This window comes from Falco naumanni, chromosome 16, assembly GCF_017639655.2.
Source record: "Falco naumanni isolate bFalNau1 chromosome 16, bFalNau1.pat, whole genome shotgun sequence".
NCBI lineage: Eukaryota > Metazoa > Chordata > Aves > Falconiformes > Falconidae > Falco > Falco naumanni.
The window spans coordinates 2,230,183-2,255,249 of NC_054069.1; the positions used below are offsets into that span (position 1 = coordinate 2,230,183).

At 48.0% G+C, this 25,067-nt stretch overlaps 1 protein-coding gene across 1 annotated transcript in view; it reads right to left on the bottom strand.

Moving 5' to 3' along the window:
* PKNOX2 (PBX/knotted 1 homeobox 2) overlaps positions 1-23,894 on the bottom strand; it is a 90,610-nt gene extending 66,716 nt beyond the window's left edge. Inside the window, exon 1 of the mRNA XM_040616282.1 lies at positions 23,817-23,894. The gene's annotated coding sequence lies outside the window, so the exon portion shown is untranslated. The remainder of the gene's footprint in view (positions 1-23,816) is intronic.
* Between the last annotated feature and the right edge of the window lie 1,173 nt (positions 23,895-25,067).

Genomic DNA, 25,067 nt, shown 5'->3' on the forward strand with positions numbered 1-25,067 from the left:
TCACCTGCTCCAAGCTGAAACTAAAGCCAAAAAAAAGCTTAAAAATGAGATGGTTTTGCTCGCGGGACGGCACCGAGGAGCATCACTGGGTAACATGAATTTCTCTGAAACAGAAGTGGGGGTTTTTGCATGCAAAATGCAATTCTTTTTGCAAAACCTGTATTATTTTAATTATCCTTAAGAATAAAAAAGCATTACGGATGGGGATTTGGGGGGGATTTTGCTTGGCAAAGGAAGGAAAAAATAGTTGAATCGCATTCTAAACCCCACTCGGGAGGCTGTTGGCGGGTTCCTTCCTTACTCCTAGAATCCCAGCTTCTTACCCCAAAATAAGCCCCGTGTCCTGCGCAGGCTCCATCCTCATCCTCACCCTGCCCTGACGTCGCCCTAGCAGCTCCTCCAAAGTGGTTTGCAGCAAAAAAAGTCCTTTAAATTGGGGGGTTGCAGCCAAAAAAGCCATTCAAGCAGGGGCTTGCACCCAAAAAAAATCTTAAAATGGGGGTTTGCACCCAGAAAAGTCCTTCAAGCAGGGGCTTGCAGCAAAAAAAAAGTCCTTTACACAGGGGTTGGTAGCAAAAAAAGGTCTTCAAAACAGGGGTTTGCACCAAAAAATGCCCTTCAAATAGGGGTTTGCACCAAAAAAGGCACTTTAAGCAGGGGTCGGCAGAAACAATGTCCTTCGAGAAAGGGTCTGCAGCAAAAAAAAAGTCCTTTCAACAGGGTTTTGCACCCAAAAAAAAGTGTTTTAAATAGGGTTTTGCAGCAAAAAAAAAAGTCCTTACCAAAGGGGGTTGCATGCAAAAAGCCCCCCAGCACCTTCCCTCTCCGCTCCCACTCCCTGTACATGCAATACTTGCCCCAAAATTCAACTCCCGCAGCTGCTGGCAGCGTTTCGGCTTAAATTTGGCAGCCGGGTTAAATCCCTGCCCCATCACAGCCACCGCACTGTCCCGAATACAGGTGGAAAACCACTACAGGAATTCTGTTCCTTATCATTTCTTTCCTACTTGGAATCTCTGCAGTCCCACTGGGGGGGTGGGATAAGCCAAAGATGCTGGGAGCATCCCAAGCCCTGACCAGGATGCTCCCCAACATAAAATACCCCCTAACATAATAGAATACCCCACCACATTTATGAAATAATAGCTAAAATAATAAAGTAGCCGCCCAAATTAATAAAATACCCCCAAAATTAATGAAATGCATCCACAATAATAAATACACCAAATACGTAATAAAGTATCCCAAATAAATAATATCCACAAAAAATACTAAAATACCCCAAATAAATAACAAAACACACACCCCAAATAATAAAATCCCCCCCCCAATAATAAAATCCCCCCCCAAATAATAAATTATCCCAAATAAATAATAAAACGCCTCCAAAAAACAGTGAAATACCCCACATCCCAGCTCCAGCCCTCTGGAGCGAAGGCGACTTTCATTTAAAAACCACACACGTTTTTTTCCTTGCCATTTCCGATCTCCGTTAAGATCATTATCACAGAACGAGATCAGAGATAAAACATTTTTATTTTCTTTTCTTTTCCTTACGGTGGGATTTTTTAGCGGCGCATCCCCCCTCCCAGCTCCCATGGAAGTCAACTCATGTTGAGAGTTAATGTTTCGTTAATTTTTTTTGTTGTTGTTAATATAAATATATTTTTTATTTTAATTTTCCATATATTTCTCCTTGGTCACCAATTATTGTGCTCTCAAAGGGGTTATCACAATTCTCCCAGTAACTTTTTTAGACTTACTGCCTCCTGTAACCCACAGGTGATGCTCACGCCACAATACCGCCGGTTTAAATAATACTAAATATTATTAAATGCAATTAAGTGGTATTAAATCTTATTAAATCTTATTAATTAATATTAAATATTATTAGTTAGGACTGAATATTCTTAACTACCCTACAAAGCTGCATGCACATATATTTAGGAGCTTCAAAATGCTTCCGCCACCAGGCTGGGATGCTGCATTGGGTACCAGCCAGCAGGGTCCTGTGGGGAAGATGCTGGGCAAAGCTCTTGCAAACTGGGGGAAACTGGGCTGTGCTGGAGCTTCTTAGTTCCCTGGTGGTGGAGAAGGGAAGAGGGAGGCAGCGGTGGTGCCTGCTGGGAGCATGTGTGGGAATATGTGTGTGGGAGCATGCAGGCAGTGTGCAGGGAGTGTGCATGGAGTGTGCAGGGGAACATGCAGGGAGTGTGCATGGGAGTGTGCATGGAGTGTGCATGGAGCGTGCAGGGGAACATGCAGGGAGTGTGCAGGGGAATGTGCATGGGAGTGTGCAGGGAGCGTGCATGGAGCGTGCAGGGGAACATGCAGGGAGTGTGCATGGGAGTGTGCATGGAGCGTGCATGGAGCGTGCAGGGGAACATGCAGGGAGTGTGCAGGGGAATGTGCATGGGAGTGTGCAGGGAGCATGCAGTGGAACATGCATGGAAGCGTGCAGGGGGCATGCAGGGGAATGTGCATGGGAATGTGCATGGGAGTGTGCAGGGAGCGTGCATGGAGCGTGCATGGAGCGTGCATGGGGCGTGCAGGGGAATGTGCGTAGGAGGATGAGTGGGAGCTTGAGGTGTGCATGGCAGCGTGCATGCGAGCATGCAGGGAGGCGCAGACAGCATGCATGGGAGCGCGCAGGGACCACGCACGGGAGCGTGCAGGGGAATGTGCACGGGAGAACTCAGTGTGTCACTGCACCACCAACCAGCCAGGGATGCTCTGCGGAGGACTTAGCATCACTTCTGCATCTGTGGCAATGCTGTGGCAGCGAGCAGCTCCCCCTAATATTTATTATTATTATTATTATTATTATTGTTGTTGTTATTTCCATGATGTGGGAGAAATGGGGGTGTGAAAATGTGGGGCAGATCAACACCGCTGCTGTCAGCACACTGGGCTATCTGCTGCAGGCAAGGTGCGTGTCAGCCTGTGTAACGTGAAAAGGCTATACAATAATATATATATAAAATATATATATACTGAGTTCTACATGGTTTATATATATAATGCATAACTGTATATTTATTATATATACTACCTATATGACATGTGTTAATTATATTATGTAAGAGTTAATAGTTTATTTTATACATATACACACCATCTAATTATCTATTATCTCTATTACGTTACCTATGTTATCTACTATACATAATAAATACACAGGGTTAATATAGTTCATTCTATATAATATATACACTATGTTACATATTATATAGAGACATAGATCATATAGATTATATGGTATCCATATACCTATATTATCTATATATTATATATTACATATGAATAGAGTTAATATAGTTTATTCCACATATACACACTATATAATATAGACTATGTAGATAATTTATTATATGTCTAATTATACAATCTATATAATAAATATACAGCAATAATATAGTTTATTGTTTTCCACCCGAGCTCCAACTACAGGGGTAGTGATTTTCTTGAGCTGTTTCTCCAGAAGATGATTTACCGTAACGACTGGTGCTTAATTGGGTCCCTGTTAGCATAGCTGCAGCCCACGCCAGCGAGGGAGCGGTGATTAACCGGGGGCTAAATGGGTGTCAGCACTAGGGCTGCCGGGGGGGTCCTGCCAGGTATCCACCGGGATGCCGAGGGGCTCCCAAAATTGGTACCCAGGGGGATGCCCAGCCACGGGAAGTGATGGGAGGGGAGGGTGCTCGGGGGGGAGGCCACGGCGGGGCGGGATGATCCCCCTCCGGATTATTCTCCCCATGGAAAAAACCCAACTCATGGACAAAATCCTCCCTGCAACGCGCCACCAACTCCACTTCGCCACCAAGGCTGCGAGCGGTCTTATTTCATGCAACCTCCATAAATACATTTTTACGTATTTCTATGCGCACACATACTGAAATGTATATTAAAATATGTCTTATATACAGGCAGAACTGCAGGTATGATATATATTCTATATATGCAAATGTATATTAAAGTATGTCTTATATACAGGCAGAACTGCAGGTATTGTATATATTCTATATATTAATTATTATATATATGATACATTACCTAGCATCTAATGTCGAATATATTATCTATTATGTAATGAGATATTAATAATTATACCGATAATTATATATTGTAATTCTAAAAATCTATTATAAGTATCCCATGTTATATATTATCTATGATACACTATATCCATGATACGTATTTCATGCAAAAACAGGGTTCAGCACAAATATTTTATATAAACCATATAAATTTTATGTCAAAACCTATGGCTCAGCTCCTGAAGATGCCCACAAAGCTGCAAAAAGACCCCAAATCTCTGCTACCTGCAGCCGGACACCCACGAGCGGCAGCGCATTCCCCACCCCACCCCAAATTTGCATTATTTAGACTCATTTTATGATAGGGCTGAGATTTATTTCCAGGGTCGGGATCAGGCATGTGACCCATTTATAGGGATAGTTTCTTATTTGATTGAAATACGTTACTGTAATATTTGAGATATTTGAGAAAGAATAATCTCGATTCCATACCTCAATTGAGATATATGGAGAAATAATAATATTTGAGATATTTAAGAATATCTCATTCATACGGATCTATTCTATTCCAGTCTATTCTATTTAATCCAAAGCGAATTTGCTCGGAGATTCCCGTGGGGGCTGGCAGAAATAGGGATTTTTAGGAGAAAAAACAGCGCTGTGATAAGAGATGCGCAACTTCGGATGGAATGAGACTTTCCTGAATTTTCAAGAACTTCCCTCCTGGATTTCCCAAATTCGTTCTCCCGAATTCACTGAATTCATTTTCCTGAATTTCACAATTTTGCAGGACTTTGCTATCCTGGAGCTTTGGAGAAAATCCAATTTATTCTTAAATAAATCCACCTTTTGCTCCAACACCCCTACATCCCAATGGCAAATTTGATCCTATTTTAGAGCCTCAAAACCCCGCTGGGATTTTTCCCAACCCATCCAGCCCGGAGAAGCCAAAGTCTTCCTAAATTTGGTACTTGGCAACCAAAAATACATCTGTTTTTTGACGCACGTGCATCCTGATGCGCAGACGCACCGGAGTGAAAAGCGGGATGCAGGGAGCAACCCCCTGGTATTTTGGGGGGATGGAAAAGCCTTTTTAGGGTTGGAAAAATTAATTAATTTGCCAAGGCGCTGTTTGCATCCCACAATCCCCCTGGGGGTTTTTTCGGTAGCCAAGTGGAAAGGTTTATTTAGCCGGCAGCCGCGATGGTTTCACAAACATTTCGCCCTATCCTGCAGGGAGAACCACACCGACCAAAAGGAGATTTAATTAGCGAAAATCTCGTTAGGCAAACGAAATTATCCGTAAGACAATACTCCTCTGGACAGGGGGTATGATTAAACAAAGCCATTAATTGAGAAAGGCGCTCCAACAGTCATCTTGGCTCGAGGATGGGGGGGGGGGGAGGTATTTGGGGAGGGGGGGGGGGGCGCTGTTAATTGTAAGACCCCTCCACGCTGGCAAAAAGCCCTTGAGCGTCTCATCAGCGCACCTTGATTGCATCATGCAAATTGCAAGCCAGCGCATGCTGACCCGCTCTTATTTTTTACTTTCCTCTCCCCCCAAAGTAAGGAAAAAAAATGCAGATTTTGGAGGCACGGGCACAACAAACCCTAAATTTCGGGGTGGGAGGGTCAGACCGGTACCCACCGGGACCACGCGCCCCCGTCATACCACTAAGCACTAAATGATGCAAAAGTTGTTTTTTTATTTAAGTTCTTTTAAGATATTTTGGCATTGTTTCTAGCTTTTACGCGAGGTTTTTTTTACCCTAAGGCTGCAGGCGTGTTCACACTGGTCCCTAATGACGCCTGGGAGCGCCCTGGCATCCACGTGTGTCGTAACGCTAACAGCGTCCGTTTAGACAGCACAGCACTACAGGGAAAGCTAAAATAGCTGATAGCATAAGCTGCTGTACTTAATAATTCCCCGTGATTTAAAAGCGGAGGTTATAACAACCGGCTGGAGAAGAGAAGAGAAAACGCCACTCTTCTTTTAACCTTTCGCTTTATTAGTGTATTACGGAGCGACCTATAAAAAGCATGAATCCAGGGCAAGAGAAGCTTTCCCACTTCCAGGACGAGGTAAAAAATTGGGGGGGGGGGCGGGGAGGGGAAGGAAAAACCTCAGAAAATCGGTACCCAGCCAACTCTCGGGGTTTATATTTTATATACATACATATCAGTATTTATTTACATATATATGTATTATTTAAGAGGAATCGCTGGGCACCTCACCCCTGCCACCGCCCCAGCTGCATCCTCCGTCTCCAAGTTTGAGCACCCCTGAAACGACGCTTCCCCCGCCCTGCCATCAGTTTGCAGCCTGCGAGAAAGCGACAGTATGGCTGTTGCCAGCCCAAAAATTTGGGAAATTTGGGAGGTTTCAGGCACGATGTGAAGACACGCGCGCTGAAAGCAACCCAGGGCTGTGTCAGGTACCAGGGGGCACGAGGCGATGGAGCGGGCTGATGACGGGTGACCCACCTGATGCCGGCAGGAGCAGCAGGTAGTTGAGAAATCCCAATGAAATCCCAGTTAAATCCAGGTTGGCAGAGCCCTGTAACCGGAGGAAAGGGTTTGCAAACAACCTCGTCAATAGCATCCTCTAATTTGGGGCAAATCTGAGCCCATTTTGGCCAAAATCCTTGCAAGCCCTTGCAGGGGGTGGCACGCATCAGCTCCTCCACAAACCGCTGCTGACAGCTTTTCCTGGTCCAGATTAAAAAGGCAAAGAGGAAAAATCCCAGTTTTCCACCGGCGAGGGAGGTGGGATTTTTTTTCCCCTCCCACATTGTGTTTTGGGGGGAAAACCCATGCAGTGCACCCCCCCGGGGACTGCAGGATTGCACCTCCCGCTGCTGCAGGTGGCAGCATCCCTGACAGGATGCCCAGCACGGCATCTCATCCCCCACAGCATCCCCGAAAATCCCAGCGAGATCCCTCTCTGCCCCCAGGGTCAGGATAAAATACCCTGCCGAGATATTGCAGAATAGATGGAATTATAGGGAATGGCTGAGCCCCGAAGCGCGGAACAAATTATCATTATATACAGGGAATATATGTGACATTCCCCTATATTTCTCTCAGGGAATATATATTCCCCAATATTACATACCTATACACATATATACATACACATATATATAAAAAAATATTCCCCAACATATATGTATTATTATATATTATTATATTTTTCACATTATTATATATTATTCAAAATATATATGACCTGATACGATATATAATATATCCCCCAATATACTATAATCCTTAATAGATTCCCTCAATATATTCCCCAATATTAAATATATTAAAAATACATATTATATTCCCATATATATACATACACACATATATATAGGGGTAATGGGATATAATATTATACAATATTCCACATTATAGATATAGGGGAATATATAATATCACCCAATATATTCCCCAATATTATACATTATTTGGGGGTTTGTATCTATATAATATATTTCATATTGCCCAATATATACAGGGAATATATATTCCCTTTTTTTTTTTTGCTTTATTTATTTTTTTATATTTTAAATTGAGTTTTAAACTTTTATTTTAAATTTCATTTTCGTTTTTAACCCTCGCTGATTCACAGCCTTGGGCAGACCCATCGTGACTCCCCATTCCCCCACTGCAAAAAAAAATAACCTGACCAGAGGAATTCCAGCAGTTTTGCTCCTCAATAGGTGCATCCCCAGTAGGTATATATATATTTAATTTTTTTTACAGCAGCACTGGGGATGATGGAGAGGGAGCAATAATCCAGGTGGTACCCAGAACGAGACGTGATGCTCCAGCTCCGCATCCCACCATGGAGCAAGATGCTCCCAGTGGTGCTCAGAGCATCCTTTCCCTTCTGGTTTGGTTTGGTTCCCACGCTTCATCACCCACCCACAGCCTCCATCGTTCCCAACCCCCCGGCTAAACCCCCCCATCCCCACTAAATGGCACCCAACCACCCCAGTTTGCCCTGCCCTTAACCTACAAGCAGCTCAGCGGCTGCAATTAATGCAATTATTTGATTATTTTTGCAATACCCATTCATTTTCCACTTCTTGGTGGAAACCGCAAGTAATTGCAATTAATGCAATTATTTTGATTTTTTTTTTTTCAGTATCCATTCATTTTCCACCTCTTGGGTTCAACTTGCTATTGTCCAATTTCTGCCCCAAATTTGCTATTTGATTTTCCAGCAAAATTTTTTGCAGGCAAAAGGGTTTTACCCTTTAACAACGCTCGCAAGGTCCCACCCTTGACACACCAAAAAACATTGGGAAACGTGGTTTTATTTAAAACCCGGGTTCATCAGAAAATCAGATTTTGCAGGAAAACTCTGGTTTTAATTAACACCATTGATGGGCATCAGGCGTGGGTGGGAATTATGGATCTTGGGCATCCAACGTGCCAAGAAATTCGTTATGGGATGAAGCTGGGAGGGACCAGTTCGGCAGCACAGGATGTTTTTCGCTTGCAGAGAGGAGCCTTTTGGATGGCTCGTGGGAATTTTAACGCTAGAAGTGAGACTGCAGCTGCTCGGGTCTTGAATTTGGGTGCCCTGCAAGCATCTTTGCTAATTAGGGTGCTCCATCAGGATCTTTTGCCGATTTAGGGACCATCCCACAGCCTGCTAATTAAGGCGCCGTGCCAGATTCTTTGCTAATTTGGGTGCCCTGCAAGCATCTTTGGTGATGTGGGTAGCATCCCATGGTCTTTGCTAATTAGGGTGTTCCGCAAGGATCTTTGTTAATTTGGGTGCCCTACAAGCACCTTTGCTAATTAGGGTGCCCGGCTGGGGTCTTTAATTTGGGTGCCCTGTGAGCAGCTTTGCTAGTCTGGGTACCATCCCCTGGTCTTTGCCAGCTGAGATGCCACGCCAGGATCTTTGCTATATCAGGTGCCCTGCGAGCATCTTCACTGATCTGGGTACCACCCCGCCATCCTTGCTAATTTGGGCATCATGCTAGGGTCTTTGCTAATTAGGATGCCCTGCAAGGGTCTTTCATGATTTGGATGCCTTGCCAGGGTCTTTATTTTGGGTGCCCTGCAAGCATCTTTGCTAATCAGGGTGCCCTGCAAGGGGATTTTTGCTAATTTGGGTACCACCCTGCGGTCTTTGCTAATTTGGGCGCCCTGCTGAGGTCCTTCATTTGGGTGCCCTGCAGGGCTCTTTGCTAATGAGGGTGCCCCGCCAGCATCGTTGCTCATCTGGGTCGCGAGCAGTGCTGCAAACCTTCGGCAGCGGGTGACACAAAAAGATGCTACGGAGGCAACATCCACTCCTGCCTTGGTCCTAAACCCTCCGCGGGTGAGCTCAACACAGGTCAGGATGCATCCATCTCTTGACCACAGGCATTTTGGGGTGCCAGTGGCTTTGCATCCCAAAATCCTGCGAGGAGTGCACAATGTGCATCCTCGCGGGGGTACCCAGGCAGCTCCCGGGATGCCTCGCTGGCATCGGAGCATCCCCAAATCCCCCACACAGCCCCCGCGCCACTGTAACAGCTCGTATTTTGCTAATTGTACAAACCTAATGGGGGAAGGCATTGGCGGGGGGGAAAAAAAAAAAGGGTAATGGTCATCAGGCCAGCAATAAACCAAAATTAATGGTCCGTGGGAAGAAATCATGTCCACTTAATACCGGCTTTGAAACTAATAGAATAATGTAATAACGGGGGGGGGAGGTGGGGGTGCTCTATCCAGGGGTCGCTTACAGCGCCGTCCATCACCCACAGAGCACGGCACGCTCTGCCCAAGCCCCCACCACCCTCCAGAGCAGGAATATTTTGGGAGGGGAGTGAAGAGCGCAGGAGCATCCTCCCACCGCCTGGGAAGGGTGGGCAAGCAGGAGGAGGTGAGGGGGGAAGAGCTACCAGCGCCTGCAGGAGCTGGGCACCTTCCTGGAATCCCAGCTGGAGGAGGCTGGAGGGGAGCACCTGGAAAACACCTGCCTGGGGCTGTGCCCAACACTGGTGGTATTGTCTTTTTATTTTCTTTTTTCCTTTCTTTTTTCCATTTTTTTAAATTTTATTTGGTTTTTTAATTATTTTTATTTTCTTCTTTTTCCCAGTTTTTTTTTTATTCGTTACCATTTTTCCCTTTTTTTCCCGAATTTTCTTTTTATTTTCCCTTTGAGAAAGGAAAACAATTCCCCTGCCACACTGGTGGGGAAAAAACCCACCCAACCCTCTACCACACCAGCATCCCCCACAAGACAGCAGCACTGCGGCCACACCACCTAGGAATTCCCAATCCCTGTTTCCAGTATATCCCATCCAATCCTTTCCCCAGCCTTGTTCCATCCCAGTAAAAATGTAATTATTTCAGCATTTTTGCTCACTCTGGGATGAAAAACCAAGTGTACAGCTATCCCTGTTCCTGGCAGAGAGGGATGGGGAGGGGGCACATCCCGAATTTTCCCTTTGGATTAAAAAAAACAACAACCCAATGTGAAAAACTTTTGCCCGGGAAAGTTTGAGTGTGAGCAAAGCCCTTAATTCCAGGAAAACCAAGATTAAAAGCGGCTGTGGAATATTTATATGAAGTTGTATAAATACAGACGCGACAACCCAGCGGACGTCACCGGCACTTTCAAAAATCTAAAATATGCGACAGGAAAAATCTGTGTTTTCCAATCAAGCTACACCACCCCAGAGCCAAAGAAACAGAAAAAAACCAGTGGGTTTTGTTAATGCCCCGAATCATACTGGTAACACAAACACGACGTCTCTGACAGCATCCCCAACCCAGGCTGTGATCCCCATCGCCAGCTATGGGATGGCTCCCCTCCCATGATGCCAAAAAAAACCCACAGAGGCTCGAAAGCTTTTTCCCATGGGAAAATCCCATTTTTTTCCCCTAAAAATGCCAGGGAGAGATAATTATTAACAAATGCTCCTGCTGTTGAGAAGCCACTTGGGGCTGGAAGAGGATAGGGATGATGGATCATCCTGGGCTGGACCAATGATGCTCCGGGATGCTCCAGCTCCCTGTGTACAGGGCACCAAGCAAGGATATAGGGATCATCCTGGGCTGGACCAAGGATGCTCCAGCTCCCTGTGCACAGGGCACCAAGCAAGGATCATGCCAGGCTGGACCAAGGATGCTCAGGGATGCTCCAGCTCCCTGTGCACAGGGCACCAAGCAAGGATCATGCCAGGCTGGACCAAGGATGCTCAGGGATGCTCCAGCTCCCTGTGCACAGGGCACCAAGCAAGGATCATGTCAGGCTGGACCAAGGATGCTCAGGGATGCTCCAGCTCCCTGTGCACAGGGCACCAAGCAAGGATCATGTCAGGCTGGACCAAGGATGCTCAGGGATGCTCCAGCTCCCTGTGCACTGAAGGAAAAATAAGCACCAAGCGCAGATATACTCAATCCCCAGATTTTTCCCACAAGGACTCAGGCTATTCATAAGGAAAACCAACCCAGTATCGCAAGCACAAGCCATTTTCATCCCCCAGCAAAGCAAAACTATGAAAAAGCAACCACTCATCTAAATAATCCCAGGATATCACCAAGGGACGCACTGGACCGGCCGTGCGACACGACTGCTGAGGCTCGTGTTGCAGGATCCGGCCTCACTGAGAGATTGCAGGGCCTTGTTGTAAAGCAGCTATTTTAAGATGGGGCTATCATTTTCCCAACAATTTCCCTTGGTTTCATGTGACATCAACCCAGCATCCCTAAAATAAACAGGTGACCACTCCCCCGTCTTAAAGAGAATACAAACAAATGTCAAATGTGATAATGCAGACCCCCAAATAATTGATATTAATAGTTTTTCTTATTCTAGGTTACTTATAGGAAGGAGAATAAAAGCATGCCAAGGGTGAAAAGTGCTTTGGATTTTGGCAAATATTTGGAAATCCCGTCACTTAAAGGAACAGCGGACTCAAAGATGCTGCTGAGATATAGAGTCTGGGATCATGGAGGGATATTGGAAATTTTTACCCCCTATTTGGGGGAGTTTTCCCATGGAAATAAAAAAAAAATAAATGAATGGCATCACTCTCCAGGCAGGATTGGTCCCCATCAGCCACATGCTCAGGGTTTTCTTACCCAAAACAGTGGTGAAGACATGATGCTCCTTGTGCTAAAATAGCAAAAACCTTTGGGAAAATTATTGTTCCACCGATTCTTTTTTTTTTTCCCCTTATTACCACCTGTAACAAGCCCAATGGGGATTTTTGCTGTTTGGGGCCAAAAAACTCCGATTTCAGATTATCCCCATCCTTGCAGCTGTATCACTGCTTATTATTGTACATTAAAATAATATGTTATTATAAATTTAAAGAAATACACTAAAACAGCCCAATCTCTCAATTGAAAACTATCACTGATCAGCTGGAAAAATCATTTACATCTCTTGAGGAAGATAAATATCTCTTCTTGCAGCTAAAACTTGCTTGGCAGCAAGTCTCAAGAGTTCTTTTCCCCCCTATTTCTGCAGCTTTAGGCAACTCACCTCCGTGTTCTTTACCTTCCTCGCTTTGCAAATGGGACGTAAAGTTTGAAATCCATGTTGTAACCAAAAGATGCAGCACCCGGGCAAGGATTTTTCCAGGAATCCCAGCATCCACGAAGCTCGCGTGCTTGAACGCTCATGGGAAGTGCGCGGGGAGCACGCGTGCATCCAAGCGGTGCTTTTCCCTGGAAATCACCATCGTTTGGGGGAGGCAACAACAATTTTCCTCCCCAAAAGCCGCGATGGGGGAGACGACGCACGCCCAGCGCTCACCCCACTTCCCTGCTCGATAATTTCCTATTCTCAATCAATCAATCAATCAATCATTTCCTCCTATAAATCAATCAACCCATGGTTTTCCATCCTACATCAATCAATCAATAGGGTTTTTTTCTTATAACTCAATTCGAATTAAATCGGATTTAATTAGATTTAGGTTTAATCGCCACCAGGCTGAACACCATCATGCACACCCCCCCCCAAAAAAAAAAAGCAGGTATTTATAGCCAGTGCATCTCATCCCCGCTGCCCTCAGCCCCAGCGATTAATTAAATTAGCACAAAGAGGGGCTTGTTGAGGGCTCCGGCCTCCCGAAGTCGAGCCGGCAAACAGGAAACAAAGGGTTGAATTCTGTCTGGTTGGCTGAAGGGTGCTGTGTGTCCCGGCCGGGCGCTGGAGCGGGGCCAGGGGTCCCCCCTTGGCACGGCCACAGCGATGCCATCAGATGGGAGAAGAGCCCCCACCCCCACCCCCGGTGCCATGGTGGGATGTGGGGTAGATGGGGCAAGCCGGGCACTGGGCTGATGTGGTTGGGCAAAGGGGGCTTTGATAAGGGGGTTTTACTAGGGGGGCTTTGCTAAGGGGGTTTTAATAACGGGGTTTTGCTAAGGGGGCTTTGCAAAGCGTTTTTTGCAAAGGGGACTTTGCAAAGAAGGTTTTTCTAAGGGGGCTTTGCCAAGGGGGCTTTGCTAAGGGGATTTTAATAATGGGGTTTTGCTAAGGGGGCTTTGCCAAGGGGGCTTTGCTAAGGGGCTTTGCCAAGGGGGCTCTGCTAAGGGGGTTTTGCCAAGGGGGCTTTGCTAAAGGGGCTTTGCCAAGGGGGCTCTGCTAAGGGGGTTTTAATAATGGGGTTTTGCTAAGGGGGTTCTGCCAAGGGGGCTTTGCAAAGGGGGTTTTTATAATGGGGTTTTGCTAAGGGGGCTCTGCTAATGGGGCTTTGCTAAGGGGCCTGGCTAAGGGGTCTCTGCTAAGGGGGTCTTTGCTAAGGGGTCTCTGCTAAGGGGGCTTTGCAAAGCAGGCTTTGCTAAGGGGGTTTTTCCAAAGGGGACTGACTAAGAGGGTCTTTCTAAAGGGGTTTTGCACAGCAGGTTTTGCAAGGTGGGTTTTGCCAAGGGGGTCTTGCTAAGGGGGCTTTTGCCAAGGGGTCTGTGCAGGTCCCACCTGGGGGCAGATCCCCACCGCTCCCCAGATTTAGGCTCAGCGTGTCCGACCCGGGGACCAGGCTGCTGGTCCGGGTGCGTTTCAGCTACTTTCACTGCTGCCCTCCATCGTCACCGGGCAATTAATCGTTAAAAGAAGCCGGGGGCTGGGGGGGGGGGGGGCAGGGAACAGACGACACTAAACCCCCTGAGCTCTCCCCAGCTCATCACAGGAGTGCGAGAGCACTTACACACCGAGCCCCTCTCTGAGCGCAATTAATTCAGGGTAAAAAAGCTCCCGGAAATTCCTGCAGGGATAACAGCACTGGGAATTTCTCTGGCTTCCCCCTGTCGAGCCAAATCCCAACGTCAACGGTTGCAGGGAAAATAACACACACACACACCCCCACACCCCGATGTCTACGCCTCGAGATAACCTTGGCCACTTTCCAGGTGCTCTGCTATTAAAGATGCTACTAAATCACTTTATTTGGTGTTTTTAGCGTAAATACTCTCGCCGGGTCCTTCAGCTACCCTGTTTGGTATGTGAATTTTAAAAGGGGAGGAAGAAGGAGAAAAAAACCCACCAAAACCCGACGCTTTTGGAGGTTGTTTAAGTAAGGAGGAATGATTTAGCGCAGCGTAGGGTGGGATTAAAATGGAAAAGGTTACGTTCAAGAGAAGGAAAAGCTCCCCGATGGCAAGACGTGGCTCCCAGGATGAAGAGAAAATGCTCAACCGCTCAAAAAGAGCGAAAGGCCACTCAATAAAAAGCAACAGGTGCAACAGCGGGATTTGGGGGGTCAGGTTTGCATGGGGGAAAGTAACAGGAATGGGGAATATGCCTGTGATGGGGACTGGTCCAGGGTGAGGAGAAGCGCCGCTGAAAATATGTAAGAAAAAATGTACAAGCACCGTTCAAACTGCACGAGCATCACGAGAACTGCAGGAGCCTCCAGTGGTATTGCATGAACATCCCTAAAACTGCACCAGCAGCATCCCTAAAATCACACCAGCATCCCTTAAGTTGCACCAGCATCCCCAAAATTGCACGAGCAACACTAGAAGTGGATAAGCATCCCTAGACCTGCACCAGCACCCCTAAAAGTACACCGGCATCCCTCAAGTCACACCAGCATCCATAAAATTGAATGAACACCCCCAAAAACTCCCCCAGCATCCCTAAAATTGGATGAGCATTGCTACAATCACACCAGCATCACTAACATGGACCAGCATCACTATAAGCTGATAAGCATCCCTAAAATCGCACCAGCATCCCTAAATTTGCATGAGTGTCCCTAAAATTGGATCAGCATCCCTAAAGTTGCACCAGCATCCACAAAACTCCATCAGCACCCCTAAAACTGCACCAGCATCCCTAAAAATGGCACCAGCATCCCTAAAAACTCCACCAGCATCCCTAAAACAGCACCAGCATCCCTAAAACTGGACCAGCATCCCTAAAAATTGCACCAGCATCCCTAAAACCACAACAGTATCCCTAAACTCTGCACCAGCATCCCTAAAAACTCCACCAGCATCCCTAAAACTGCACCAGCATCCCTAAAAATGGCACCAGCATCCCTAAAAACTCCACCAGCATCCCTAAAACAGCACCAGCATCCCTAAAACAGCACCAGCATCCCTAAAAATTGCACCAGCATCCCTAAAACTGCACCAGCATCTCTGCTGCAAGGCGGAAAGCTGAGGGGGGCCGCAGTGGGGCCGGCTTGCCTGCGCTGATAGGGGTTTTAATTATTGGCTCATTACGAGCATCACAGTTATCAGATGAAGCTTCATCCAGCCAAGCATCCCTCCTGCGCCCCGGGGAGCAAGCAGAACCCCAAATCCAGTGGGACCAGGCTGCAAACAACCCCACTATCAGAAGGGAGAAGGGAAGGCATCCACGATCCAAGGATTTTCTAGCCCCTATTCCAGGAAAAGCGATGGATCGGGAAGGAAGTCCCACATTTTCTGGAATATTAAATTAAAAAAAAAAAAAAAAAGTACTTTCCTTAAAATTAAGGCAAATAAAGCAGTCTCCTTGTCCCGTTATTCACCATCAGCTTTTAAAAACCACCCACAGCACTCAAACCCAGCAAGGGGGGATGCTCCAGCCTGACCCCGGGAAATAAATTCAGCACTAAAATTTGAGCCAAATTAAATTCAATTAGGACTTTTGACAAGAAGTCTGTCTCTTCACCCCGGCTTCTTTTCACCCATCTTATTATGTGCCAGAGCCTTAGAGGAAAAATAACCCACTGATACCATTTATTACTTATTTTGTCTTACTCCCTTTTGTGTACTTAATTATTATTATCTGGTTTTTATTATTATTTACACTTTATTATTAAGAAGAACGTTTGTTCTTTGCTGTCACGCTGACAAACTACCCCAATTTATAGAGTGATTTGCTTCAAGCCAAGCAGTGTCCGAGGGCTAAATATTTGCCAAAAGGACCATTTCCATTTAGTGAACGACTTCAAGATGCATTTAAAATGCTATTTTTAAAGGTTAAAATGTACTCCAGAAACAAAGGGGTGGCTGCGGTGTATCAACGCCTGACAAAATACCCCACTTAATTTTTTTTTATGGCAATTAATTAATTGCCAGAGTTAAGAGATGTTGGATCTGGCACCGAGATATAAAGAAACCAATTTCTACATGTAAATGCATTAAAAGACCTTTCCGGGCACTTTGTATAAATGGGATTTTCTTGAGATTGAGATAATAAATAATAATAATTTATTTTTTTTTTAAACTCCACCAGCGACGTTAATGTACTCAGAACCCAGATTTGGGTTTTCTTTAAGAAAAAATAATTTTATCTAAATTGGGTGAGTCATACAGAGGAGCAAGGTCAGGGAGAGGATGCAAGATGTGAGAGGTGGGATGCGGGATGCTCCAGAGGGGAGCCCCACCCGCCACCTCTGAGCCAATTATTTATAATTATTTATTACAAGCTGATCATGGAGCCAAAAAAATGTAAGACTTGGAGAGGGTTCGGCTCATCGACCTCACTCACCTGGGGTCTTCCCATTGGAAAGAGGCAGCGGAAAGATGGAGGGAAACAGAAAATAGGGGGGGAATCAGAAAAATCAAGCAGGTAAAAAGTCATTTTTTCTGGGATAGGCACCAAAACCCCCAAACCGCATCCCGGCCATCCCCAGCATTGTCACTGGCAACAGGCAGCGGCATTTGGATGGAGAAATTAGCAGCTTGGAACAATAAATTCCCTTTTAAATTTATTGCTCAGGAGCATTAAAAATGTCTAAAGTGGTTTACATCCACCATCGCAGTGGGAATTTGCTCAGGGATAAGGGAGCTGGTAATTGCGATTCTAAAACTTGCCTTAGAAGCTTCAAGTGGTGTTTAGAAAAACATTTTAAGGGCTTTATAAAGCTATAAAGTGCCTTCCGACATACCTAGAAGTGATATATCTGTACCAGACTGGTCCTGCCTCCCACAAATAATCCGAGGAATAACACGCCGCTGAGCAGCTCATGCGAAATGAAACCACTACAATTAAATATTCTAATTTTTTGGTGAATTATTCGGAAAAGTTTTGACTCGCTGCTGGATCAGTGGTGGTATTCTGGCATTGCTTGCGGCACAGGAGGGGGACGAGCATCGGGAATAATCCCCAGGGACACGGAGGAGCCTGGTCTGGTGGGCATGCTGGCTTTGCTGCCTGGTCCAGGCTGCTGGAAGGAGGGCAAGAAAGGAATAAAAAGGAAAAAGCTAAAAAATAGAAGAAAAAAAGAAAATCAAAAGAATGGAAACGAAAAAAGAAAAAAAAATCAAAAAAGGAAAAAGAAAAAAAAGAATGAAAACAAAAAGAAAGGTAAAAAAGCAAAAACAAGCGGGAAAGAGAAAAAGGAGAAAAAGGGGGGAAGGGGAAATAAGGAAAAAGGAAAACTGGAAAGGGGAAAAAGGAAAAGAAAAGGAAAAGGAAAAGAAAGGGAAAAAGGAAAAGAAAGGGAAAAAGGAAAAGAAAGGGAAAAAGGGGGCAAAGGGGAATAGGAAGAAGAAAAGGAAGGAAAAAAGGAAAAGGGGAAAAAAAAAACAGAAAAAGAAGGAAAGAAGGGGGGAAAGGTGGGTAAAAGGAAAATAAAAAGCAGCTTTTCCCATCAAGGAGAAATGCCGGGGGGGTTCAAGCTCTGAGCCCAGCCCGGGGTGCGAGGGCAGCGTCCAGCATCCCCCCGGTGCCGCCGCAATCGGCTTCCTGATGGGGGGCGAGGGGATTTCCACGGCCCCCATCCTGCGTGCAAACACATCCTTGACAAAAAATAAAATCGGGGCGAAATAAAATAGGAACCTCTCCAAACAGTCCAAAATCGGGATTATTTTTAATTGGCTTTAAGGGATTTATGGACAGGAGCAAGCCAGCCGTCGCGGCCGGGGAAAGGGAGAATCAAGCAAAAAAATAAATGTGGTTTTGGTTATAACTTTTTTTTTTTGCAACACCTTATTAAAGTTGAAAGCTCCATATAGAACATTATTGGGGCTTTTTTGGTTGTTTTTTTTTTTTTCCCCCATCCACCCAAGCAGGATTTCATGGCAGCTTGCAAAAGTCTCCTCCACCTGCACCTACATAATCTGGTTTTTCAGGGTGGAGCATCAGCAGTACTGCATCCCTAACTTGAATTTTTATGGCCTTGTGCTGGTTATTTGGGATTTTCCTGCCTGGATTGTATTGGGTGTGTGTGGGACGGGACAGGTAGCATGGCACAGGATGCTGAAAGATGGCTGAAGCATGGAACGGAAAAAGAAACTTGAGATAAAAAAAATAAAAAGAGAGTAAAAAATCATAAAAAATGATAAATGACATAAAAAATGAAAAACAGAATGAAAAATAACATAAAAAATTAATGGAAGTAAACATGCAGCTGTGGTGCTCGGACACATGGTTTAGTGGTTGACTTGGCAGCTGAACTCAGTCCTAAAGGTCCTTCCAACCTACATGATTCTACATTATATAAAAATAAAAAAAATGATTTAAAAAAGGTCTGAAAAAAAACCCCAATAATAATAATAATAAAATAAATTAAAAATAAATAGATTAAATAAAAAATAAATAAATTAAATAAAACTTCAAGGGTCACGGAAGATTATTTCTCATTGAAATTAAGAGTTTTAAATACAGTTTAAACCTGAGTTTTAGCTAAACCTCACCCCCTCCCCAAGCCCTCCTTCCCGGTCTCACCCCTTGCTCCTCCACCATCGGTCCCTTGGAGCATCTGCATCTCGTTAGTCACAACAAGCATCCCACCAGGGCAGTGCTGCCCAGGGGGAAAAAAACCCCAAACAACAACAACCAAAAAAAGCCCTTTTTGGCCTCTCAAAAAGAGTCAAATCCCCGAAAACAAACCAGCAGAAGCTCACAAATATTTAACAAAAGCTAATTTCAACTGAGGTGTTGACTAACGAGGGTTTATTTTCCCTTTCAGAAGAGGGAAGGCCAAAAAAATACGATATAATCAGGCGGGGGGAAGAGCCGAGGCCAAATTCTCATCTTATTTATACAGCTGCAAATCACAGCTGGGCAAAGGCGACCTCATCTCGCTGGGATCATGGCTCCATCCCGCCGGGATCGTGGCTCCATCCCGCCCCGGAGGGGTTGGCTTTCCCATAGGGATTACCTGGAGCATCACCTCGGTCCATGCAAGGCTGGAGGGGGGGACAAACCCAGGTCTAAATTTAATCGAGGATTAATTCCCATCCCTCCGGATTATTATTTTGAGCCGGCATCTTAATGATCTGACTAATGACGCCAGGAAATAATTTATTTTTTTGCTAATTAGAGGGCATTTGTTAACACCCTCTTTGGTGGCGGCGAAAATTATTTGGGAATTGAGTTATTCAGCAGTGCGTGGGATATTAAATTCGACCGAGAATTGTCTGGGTCCAGCAAATTATCCTGCTAAGACCCCAAAAAAGCGGATTTCCACAGCTCGGAGTAAAATAAGGATGAAGGATAACTGGGGCCGGGATGCTGAGATGTGCTAGGGGTACCCGCGACCTCAAAGAAAGAAGATAGTGGTGCTCGGTCCGGGTTTCCCACCGGACTCAGGGATGCCAAACCTCCCCTAATTTATCCTTAATCATGGCAAAAGTTTCCTCTTGACTTTGGGAAACCACGGCTCGCTGTTCAAATTTGGTATTTCTCCAAGGAAAAAGGAAAGACAGTGAAAAGGAGTTTTGTCCAGAGCCAGGGGAAAGGGAGCTCAGCATCATGAAATGCTTATTTTAGTATTTTAAATTAATATTTCCTATTTCATCAGGGGTTTAAAATCCTCTCATTTTATCCCTGCCTGCTTTCGTGCCATGCTTGTGATGGGCATCCCCGCCCATCAACTCTCAGCTGCCCCATCCCATTGCTGGGACTAATTTTACTAATTATTTTAAGCTGAAGCAGCTCCCAGGAAAATTAATTAGGCAAAACTAGGGGTGTACCAGCACCCCAGCTTATTTTTCTCCATGTCCTCAGGAAACATCCCTGGGTATCCATCACACATCCCAAACCCAACAGTGTGCTGGGACTTGGATAAGGACGGTACCTGGAGGCACGGTCCAGCCCCCGCATCCCTGGGGATGAGGATGGATGGGTGAAGGATGCTCCTCCCGGACGGACCATGCCACTATTTTAACTTTCCTGGGAGATAAAAGAAAAAAACCCTATTATCACTCAGAGACTTGCGGATGCTGTCAGTCAACTTGAAAAAAAACACCCATGAAGTCATTCAAAAGTTCCCTGGAAAAGCAAAAATCACCCAAAATTCAAAGCTGCCCCAGCACAGGAACATGTTTTATCCACAAATCGGGGAAAAAAGGTTATTGCCTGACGCTCCAGTGGGATAAAACCTTCTCCTCCCAACACAACTTTTGCCGTTTACTTACAAAAAGGCAATTTCCTTTAAAAAAGGGGGCAACTTTCTTAAGAAAAAGTGAATTCTTCAAGAAAATATTCCCTTTTAAAAAAAAAGAAAATTTATCTTTAAAAAAGTTATTTCCTGTAAAAAAATGAGATTTCAGGGAAAAAAAAGGATATTTCCTTGGAAAAAAAAAAAGGGTATTTCCTTGGGGGAAAAAAAGGAGATTTCCTTGAAAAAAAAAAAAAAGATTTCCTTTCCCTCCTCCTCCCAAAAACGATGGTGGGAGAAGGGAAAATGTTCCTGCAAGCCTGGCGGGGATGCGGAGCATCACTCTTCTCTCCTTTTTTTCCCCCCACCCCATGATATCAGGGCAGTGTTTAATGTTATATATATATATGTAACATGTTCTATATATATATATGGGGGTTACAGGACAGCCACGATGCTGGTTTTGGGGGGCCGGGACTGCAATGTGCCCTTGGAATCCCAGTTTGGGGATGATGGGGAGCGCAGCATCTCCGTTGCTTCCTGATGCCGCCAGCTCCCCCATTAACCTCTCCCATAATTAGCCTCCAGCAATTAACTTCTGCCCCTAATAAAGGAATCTCAGCACGAAGAGTTAAATAAAATAGGAAGGAGGGGGGAAAAAATAAGGGGAATCCCAATCCCATCATGCATCTGCGCCATCCGGCTTGAACCTCCCCAAAAGTGTTGTTTTTTAACCCAAATCACCCAAAACCCAATTAATTGACTGAAATCCTTCTCCCCGTCTGCCTGAGGCTGAAAGCAGCCCTCCAAACATCAGCCCCCAAAGGTTTTGGGGTGGGTTTTTTCAGGGAGCACCCCCTTTTTCCACGAGGGGAAGATGCCAAATACGCGGAGTCAGCACTTTTGGAGGCGCGACGCCCAAAAGTTTGGCCAAAGCCGGGTCCGCTGAGCCGCGCGCCAGTTTTTTCCCCCCACTCCGCTTCCAAAACCTTGTCGGATTTCAAGGTAAAATAAGTCTAAAAAAGCGAAATTAAGCCGTTTCCCCTCCTCTCTTCTCCTGCTCCCCAGCAGACAGCTGCCCCCGCATCCCGGCCAAAAATAATCCCCCCCCCCCCCGCCTTTCCCTTAATCTAATCTCCCCGGCTGGGAGTTTGAAAATATCCTGCCGGGTTTAGGGTTTCCCGTTACCCGGCGGGCAGCGAGATAGTGGGAAAAAAGATCCTTGGGAGCCAGAAAAACCGGGAAGAGCCCAAACAAAGAGCCGGAGCCAGAGCCCAAGTTGAGCTTCGACGCCCGGTGAGGACCGGGATGACGTGGGGGGGGGATACACACACCCCCACCCTGCCCCGATCCTTTAGGAAAACTTCCCGAGCCGCATGATGCCGCCGGCAGAGCCACCCCTCCAGCGGATGTAAATGCACTAAAAAATTCAAAAATAAATTAAAAATAATAATTATTATTGAAACAGCCCCCCCCCCCGTCCATGGCTTCAAAGCTGCTAAAATGGATTTTTTTAGTATTTCTCCAGTGCATGGACGGGAGGGATGTTGGGGGGGGGGGCTCCTGTGGAGCTGCCCTGGGGGGAATGGGGTGCACCGAGGGGAGTGGGGTGCACTGGGGTGAAGGGGTGCACTGGGGGGTTTGCCCCCAGGAGACGCAGCACGCCGCTGAGCGCCGTTCCAGCACTGGCGTCAAGCCCGCGTGGGGCCCTGCAAGGCGGCACAGTGCCCTCCCCCCCCCGGGGGGTGCCCTCTGGGTGCTGGCAGGGGGCACCCCAAGGTACAGGGATGCCTTACACAGCTGGGGGGCTGTGGACAAAGTGTCCCCCCTGCTGCAAGTGTCCCCCCCCCCCAGCCCCGTTTGCATAGGGGCAACTTTCCAGCTGTAAAATGCAATGACCTGGGGGCGGGGGCTACAAGCCCCCCGGGGGTGGGGGGGGCCATTGCAACTGGCTGGGGGGGCCATTGCAACTGGCTGGGGGGCTGCAACACCACCCCCACCCCCCATAAGCCACTGCAATGAGTTGGAGCGGGGAGGCGGGGGGGGGTGTGTGCAACTGCCCAGGGAGCACTGCAACTGGTCAGGGGTCTGCAAAGGGTATTGCAACCAGCTGGGGGGGCTGCAACCCCTGGGGGGCATTGCAGCCGGCTGGGGGGGCGGGGGGGGGAGGGGGCTGCAAACAACCGGGGGGCACTGCAACTGCTCGGGGGTCTGCAAAGCATCTTGCAACCGGTTAAGCGGGGGGGGGGTTGCAACACTCCGGGGGGCACTGCAACCGGTTGGGGGGTCTGCAGCAAGTCTAAAGGGATTGCAAATTGCCGGGGGGGCTGCAACCCCCCGGGGGGGGAGCACTGCAACCGGTCGAAGGGTCTGTAGAGGTTATTGCAACCGGCCGGGGGGGGTGTCTGCAACCGGCTGGGGGGGTTGCAGCCGGTCCGAGGGCACTGCAGCCGGCCGAGGGGGCTGCAACCCCTCCGGGGGGCATTGCAACCGGTAGAGGGGGGAGGGGGTCTGCAACCGGTCGGTGTGGGGGGGCAGCCCCCCGGGGGGTACTGCAACCGGCCGGCGGGGGCTGCAACCCGCCGGGATCCCCGCAACTGGCCGGGGGTTGCGGGGGGGCTGCAACCCCCGGGACTATTGCAACCGGCCCGGGGTGGGGGGGTGGGAGGTCACCGCAGAGAACCGCAACGGCGGGGGCAACCCGCAGCCGGCTGGAGGTCAGCCCGGGGGGGGCGGGGGCGGGAACCGGACACCGGGGACGGACACACGCTGCAGCCGCGGCCCGCGCTGCCCCCGACCCCGCACCGGGCGGGCAGGCGGTGCGGAACGGCAAGTTACTTCCCGCACCGGAGGGGATGGGGTTGGGGGGGGGGGGGGATAGGGGAGGGGGGTGTCCCCACCGCCGCCGCCGCCACACGTGCCCCGCCGCCCGGGCCGCTTTGTCCGCGGCGCTCGGCACGGCTCCGCCCGCCCCCGCGCGGCAGCCCGCCGGTGAGTGACAGCCTACCTGCCCGCCAATCTTCATCACACCGACACCGGCCTGACAGCGCGGCCGCCGCTCGCCGCCCGCCCGCCCGGCCCCGCCGCGCCGCCGCCGCCCCCGCCCCGCCCCGCCCCGCCCCGCCGCCGCGACACGCCCCCCCGCCCCCCCGCGCCGCCGCCGCCGGGCCCCGAGGACACGCCCCCGGACACGCCCCCCCGCACCGCCTGGCACAGCGCCCCCTGCGGGCCGGACCCCGCGGGCGGGCGCGCCCCGCTCCTGCCCCGCTCCCCCCTCAACGCCGCGCTGCGCCCCCCCCCCCCAGCAAACGGACCCCCCCCGCCTCCGGGTCTCCCCACGGCATCGCTGCGCCCCCCAGCATCTGTCCCCCAAACACCTGCCCCCCCCCCAGCATCTGCCCCCCCAAACACCTTTCCCCCCACCATCTCGGTCTCCCCGTGGCATTGCTATGCCCCACTGCAGCATCTACCCCCCAAACACCTTTCCCCCCAGCAGCATCTGCCCCCCCAACCATATTTCTCCCCCAACAACACACTTGCCCCCCCCTGCCCCTTCCCTGCTGCATTTGCCCCCCTGGCCACACTCAGAGCCAACGCTGCCGGCCTATGACCCCCCCAACCCCAGGCTCCCCCCAGGGTGCCACCCCCATCATGGTCACCAACCCCCTGGGAGGGGTCCCCAACCCCCCTCCTCCTGTATGACTTTTATATTCAGGGTCCCCCCCAAAACCCGTCCCAGGGCCCTTTCCACATGAGGCCCTTCCTGTGGGATTATCCCCAAGGCAAAATGCCCCAATTTTGGAAGTATCTAATAATTATTATTAATTAGGGGGGGTGTCCATCAGACACCCAATTTTGGGGTGCATGAGCTATTACCCCCCCTCCCCCCAGGGACCTGGGCAGGGGGATTCCCTGGAGTCGTTCCCCCAGGACTACCACCACATTTTCCCCACATTTTACTGGAAAAGCCAGAGGGACGGATTGTTCTAGATCCACTCGATCACAATTTGATTTCTCCTGATTTTCCATCCACTTCCCCAATTAAAAAAAAAAGCCATCAGAAGCAGGATTGGTTAAAAAATGCTGAAATTTCTGCCAGTATCCTAAGGAATATTGGATATCTGAGGGAATCACTTGAAACAGCCCCGGAATTCTTTCAGGATGGGTTAAAATCAGCTCTGAAGAGTGGGATGAGCCAGTGGCAATGAGGACTGAGGGATGGCCGTGGGGTCAGTGGTGGGAAAATCAGCTTAAATTC